Raw genomic sequence first — 6,230 nt, forward strand, 5'->3', positions numbered from 1 at the left:
CTGTCACCCTCATCTCTCACGGAGTTTTATCAATGGTGCATTTTCCACCCACATCCCTAGACTTTCTGGTGTAGTTATTTGCTGAACTTTGATACACTAAAAGGCCAGATGGAGGAACCCTTGTATCATTCCAGCCTTAAGACACAGCAGGGACACTGCAGGTACAAAATAAATACTGAGATACTGAAAGAAAGAGTTTGTTTCTAAAGTCACTTTGCTGGATCCCTTCACATAGATTTCTGGCTGATTTCTATCTTTCGTGTCTTCATCTTCTTGCTGCCTTCCCAGTTAACTCCTTGACTTCACCTTTCACCGCCCCTTTGGGCCGATGGCTAAGTCAGCCCGTCTGCTGGCTGGCCCAGCTGGTCTAAAGGTGTTTCTGTCAACCTCTCCCAGCTCTCTCAGCCTCTCTGAGCATGTTTGCTACGCTCACATCTTGCTCCTGCTTGAGGTTACTTAGCTTGCTGTCCATCGCTGTGCCTGAACTTCTTTCCCATCTTTTTCCTGACTAGTCACAAGTGTCTCAGGATCTTCACTACCCACACTTATGAGAAATGGGGCTACTCCTTGGGGCAGGTGGGGATGGATGTTCTAGGCTGGGAAAGCACTGGTGAGTCTAGAGCTTCAACCACTCATTTCAACAAGGAGGCCCTGTCCTTGCCAGATGACTTCCAGTTCTCCCACTACCTCAGGACCTAACCTCTGAGTCTTCAGAGAGGTAGAGGGAAAGCCCTGGGTCAATGCAGCACACCTGCAGGTGTTGACATCAATTCCCCACAGCCCAGCAATGATTCAGTGTGACAGCCAGGAAGATGGACGTTTTGCAGGTTCTGAGGAAGATGGATGTTTTGCAGGTTCTGAGGGATTCCTGCCCTGCATAAATGGCAGGGAAGCTACACCAACAAAGGACAGTGGGACAGGGAAAATGGGCTCTCCACAGAGAGTTCTGCATGTCTGGGCGGTTGCTATGACAATCCTTTCTTCTCTCCACCAGTCATTTTCTTTTCCTCCATCTCTTGCATCTCTTATCAGGCATATCAAATAGTTCTGCTTCCCCTAAGATTACCTCTGAGCTTTCAGGAGCACGTTTACACTTTTATGTGTTAAATTTTCCCACAGACTCTTTATTCCCTTCATTCCAATCCTTGACTTTATAATTTGTGACTGTATCGGATCCTTGAGTTCTTCTGCATCTTGGAGAGCTTGTCCTGAACCCAAATATTCAGTTTCTTTATTTGTCCCTTTATGAACCTGTCCTGGCTTATCTTTCTTCAGAAAGGCAACTACTGAATCAAAACTATAGAATGTCAAGGCTATAGAATGAACATGGCATGCTTACGGAAAAACGGGAAGATAACAAAGAGGAATGCTTCACCACAACCCAAGATATACTGCTGCATGAATACAAACTACAGTCCTGTGTGAATTGTTGAGACCAACTGTAACTTTTAAATATTCCATAAAGTTTTGTTTTCTGGTGGTTTGTCTTTTTTTTTTAATTTTTCCTCATGAGGCCCAGGTTAACCTCAGACTTACTATGTTTCTAAAAACGGCCTTGAACTCCTGATACTCTGCCTCTACCTCCCCAGAACTGCAGGCATGCTCTACCGTGTCCTGTTTATGTGCTGCTGTGGAGCAGTGAGGATGGAAACCTCACCTGTTCTGGCTCTAGTTCCCAAACAACTGACACAAAGACCCATTAAGTTTATTAGCAAGCTTTAAGCATTATGACTGGGCATATATTTATCTTTTCTAATCCTCTATGCATTTATTTTGCAGCCACATGATCCTTTGCCTTCAGTCCGAGCTTCTCCCTGACTTGTTGGTTAATCTCTTGGCAATTTCCTTAGGACGACTCCTGGACCAGCTGCCTCATGGCCTTCTCTTCTCTTCCTACTGGCTCACCCCTTCTTTCTCCCTCCGGGACCCCTGGCTAGGAATGGAAGTCCACCCTTCCTATCTCCTCTGCCCAGCCATAGGCTGATCAGTTCTTTATTAACCAGTCAACTATAGTTGGGGAACATTCCTTACACAACAGATACCAGGACATGGTTTAATAATTATGACAATGCTAGGGTTCTGACTGTAACCAGATCTCTGGGCACAGAAATCAGCAGCTGAATATACAGTGCACAAGGCTAACCCCCAACACTGCTGGGGGTCAAACCCAGCACTTCCTGTTGTAAGAGTCCATGACTCCCTGAAGAATGATATCCGGAACTCAAATAGTATGTAAAAGCAAAGATTGTTTTATTCTGCAGAAGACCAGTATGCTGGGGTCTCCCATTCCAAGATGGAAACAGGCAAATGAGCTCACAGGCCCAATTTAAAGCATTCGGGAAATTCCAGGGTAGGTGTCATTTATCTTGCTCCATCTCTAGGGACATTCCAGAACCATTATGGGGAACAGGGGCTAGAAACTGTTGCTTACCCATTACCCTTGCTTCAGGCCAGGTGGTGGGACAATTTCTGACTAGGCGCCTGAAGCCTGTTTATTTTTTTCTTAGTAATTGACTTGCCTGGACTTGTCCAGTTCTTAGGCCTAGTCTCCTGAACTGGCAATTTGAAGCCTGTCATGGAGTTATTCTAGCCTTCTTACTGTATTCTAGGTAAGCATTCTATCAACAGAGCTACATCCTGGCTTAAACTTATAAGCAGGGCAACATGACACTAATGTTGGTCTAGGGATTGTGGGATTGTTCATATGCCTACACAGGGCTTCCTTTTCAGAACACCTCCCATAGTTTTCCTGGTACCCTAGCTTACGAATTGCTCTTCAGGGCAGTGAGCACACGGGGTCTAGAGCAGTGGTTCTCAACCTTCCTTTAAATACAGTCCCTCAAGTTGTGATGACCCCAACAGTAAAGTTACTTTTGATGCTACTTCATAACTATAATTACACTACTGTTTACGAATCATAATGTAAATATCTGTGTTTTCTGAAGGTCTTATGCAACCCCTGTGAAAGGGTCATTTGACCTCCAAAGGATCCCCACCTACAGGTTGGGAACTGATGATCTAGGGATTATAAACAAGCTTTGAGAGTTGGCACAAAAAAAAAATTAATCTTTCTAGAGTAGAGGGGTTTTTTATAAAAATCATAGTACTTCCAATCCCTTCTTTCCTTTCCAACTTTGGCCAGTGTTGTACAATGCATTTAATCTCAATCGGGCTTCTATTTCTTTATCTAAGGAATAGTTTTAAATTAACAAGGAGGTGGAGACTTGAGAATACAGACAGCATCCGTGTCCACGGGCACACCCACCAGAGCAGGCTTCAGGAAGTATGCACCTCTTAACACGATGGCAAGCATGACAAGTCCAGGCCAAGGAAATAAGTATGGCCCATATCAATGTATGTCTGTCCAGAAAATGGGATGAAGCTGAGGAATCACCAAACAGGCCACACACTGCCACAGATAAATACTATTTAGGTCTACAGGGAAGGCAAGGTCAAGGGGAGGTCCTTAAAACCCAAGACCTCAACCACTGGGGACATGAGAGATCATAAATTGACTACTCTGGTAATGCTTGTCCCTGCTTTCACATTCAGAATTTACAGGAAGAAAACTAATAGCTGGGTGATCAAATAAACTCAGAAAACTGCAAACAAAAACAACAGCAATAAGAACCCAAAACAAAACAAAGCCACAGAGGGATGCCTGGCCATTGAGGGACTAAGAGCCAGTGGTCACATCTGTTGTGATACATTCTACTCCATTGTCCCCTGGAAGTAGCACACTGTTGTATAAAAACACACAGTTCTGTTGAATGCTTAACCCCTGAAGAGTGACTTTTACTGTCCTCTAAGACCAAGAGCCAAAGCCTTAGGACTGCCAGTCTTCAAGACAGCATTCATTCTGTCTGTCTGCCTACCTATCTATGTTCCTACCTACATGTCATCCTCAGTAAATTACATTCACAACATATTTTCTACAACTTCCTCCAATCTTTTTGCCAGCAAATACTTCACCATGTTAAAAATGAAAACCAGATTAGTGTGGTTCTGGTCGCTTATGCCCCCTGATGGCTGAGGTCTTGGGCTTTAAGGACTTCCTCTTCAGCTTGCCTTTGCTGTCGACCCAAACAGTATCCATCTGTGGCAGCTGCTTCTACTCATCTCCCAGCACCCATTTCTCCTTTGTGCCTGTTTCTACGCTGAGCACACTGCTGGCCAGGGCCCAGGGAACATCTCATTGATGAGATTCTGGTGAAAGCGAAAGCAGAAATTCTGGTTAGTTTTTTTAAAAATGAAAGAAGTGAGCTTTTCACATTCTTTCATCCTTCTTTCTCTTTTCCATCAAGAAAATGGAAGTGATAGCAGGTGCTCTAGCCACTTCTAGATTATTAGGTGACTCTGGGAAAGGGACCTATATTCTCAGAAAAACAAATCAAAACACCAACTTGGAACTATCTCTGAACTTTGATATACAAAGTATGTTTCACACATCAAAATTCAATAATGGCTTACACCACTATTTTTTTTTTTCACATGCTAGAAGCCAAACCCAGGGTCTCATGAATGTGAACTGCCTTACCACTAAGCCACATCATTAACTTTTGAAGTCTTTTCAATATAGAACTTAAAAATATAGGCAATCTACATTTTCATTCATTAAATACTATAAATCGAAGGTCTATCCAAGTTGTTATCGTATATTGCAAAAGAAAACCACTAGTAGTACAACTGTTTCCACATACACTCTTTGGAGTTTGGACTTAGACTAGCCACAAACACAAGATTCCCTTATTTGGTCCTTTCTAGATGTGCAGTAGCTTATATCTATACAAGGAACAGTAATAGGCTGGTCACTGAACCCAGTTGGTGATGACTGTACACTGACAATCAGCTGGAAGGCTATCAGCAAGGAGAGATTCAATAAATGGACAGTCATGCTTACAGTAGTTGCAAGTGATGATAAGGAAAGGTCAGCAGGGCAATCATTAGTTGCATAAAGCAAGCTATAGAGCATTTACACCCAGCATAAACTAGTCATCAGAATACCAAAACAAATCAAACACACACAGGGTGTACTTAAAAAAGGCAGAAGCTGCACCCACACCAGTGGTCACTCTGAGGGCACTGAGAGTAGAAGGGACAGCAAGTGCCCATGGGTCCTTTTGCTGCAGGTCAAACCTTCCCTAGGGAGAACATACATTTCACTCATGTGACTAGTATTATTTTTAAAGACTACAGATATAAATAAGCAGGGAACAGGGGAAAGATGGATTCACAGTGAAAAAAATAGCAGTGAAATCAAATAGTTTTCCCTTAGGTTCTGATAGGGTTATGACCCCTGGCGTAGGGGTCTTCTCCACATTAATCCATAGCTCTTCGAGGCATCGTTAGTGTACAACTTTTCTTCTCTGTTACTCATATTAGTGTATTCAAATGAAATTGCTCCTATGCGTAAAAGATTCTGCACCCAAAACATTTTCTAAAGGAAACAAATGGAACACACCCATCTCCTGTTTGCTGAGCTCTTATGTCTTACAGAGCTGCTCTGACAGATTGACATACTATAGACTGGATGGTTTAACCAAAATTTCCCATGATTCTGTATGCTTGGGAAGTCCAGTATCAAGGGACCAGTAGATTCAGAGCCTGGTAAGGAACTATCCCCTGCCCACTCCCAGGGTTTCTGTGTGTAGCCCTGGCTATCCCGGAACTATCTGTAGACTAAGACTAGGCTGGCCTAGAACTCAAGAGACCTGTTGGGATTAAAGGCACGGACTACACTGCCCAGCAGAGCCACCTCTTCACTCATACATCACCATCCGTGCAAGTTCTGATCTCCTGATTCACATCCTGGTTATCTTAAGACACACTTCCAAATATTAATATATCACGCTGGGAATTAGGTGTCAACATTTGGTGAATGTAACATTTTATTAAAACTTGGTCCTTCTCAGATACACATAGCTAGAGTAATTGGGGGTAAATGTGGGGTTAAAAGTTCAGTGGGAGTTCACCTGAGGATACAGCGAACAGACACATTAGTCTGATAAATCCTAAACCATCCTCAGATACTGGCTCACTTAGGAAAACGTTTATTAAACATGTAGCATGTTTATGGGCCGGGTCACTTGATGTAGAACGTACCCTACATTTCTGTTGTCTTTCTGGGACTCCCAGTCTGATCTGGGAGTAGTGGCAAATGTATAAAAAAACAGTTCATAGCCAAAAATCATACCCCCTCCCCCCAGCATTTCATTAAGTGAATGGTTACG

The sequence above is a fragment of the Micromys minutus genome, assembly GCF_963924665.1.
Source record: "Micromys minutus genome assembly, chromosome: 17".
Classification (NCBI taxonomy): Eukaryota; Metazoa; Chordata; class Mammalia; order Rodentia; family Muridae; genus Micromys; species Micromys minutus.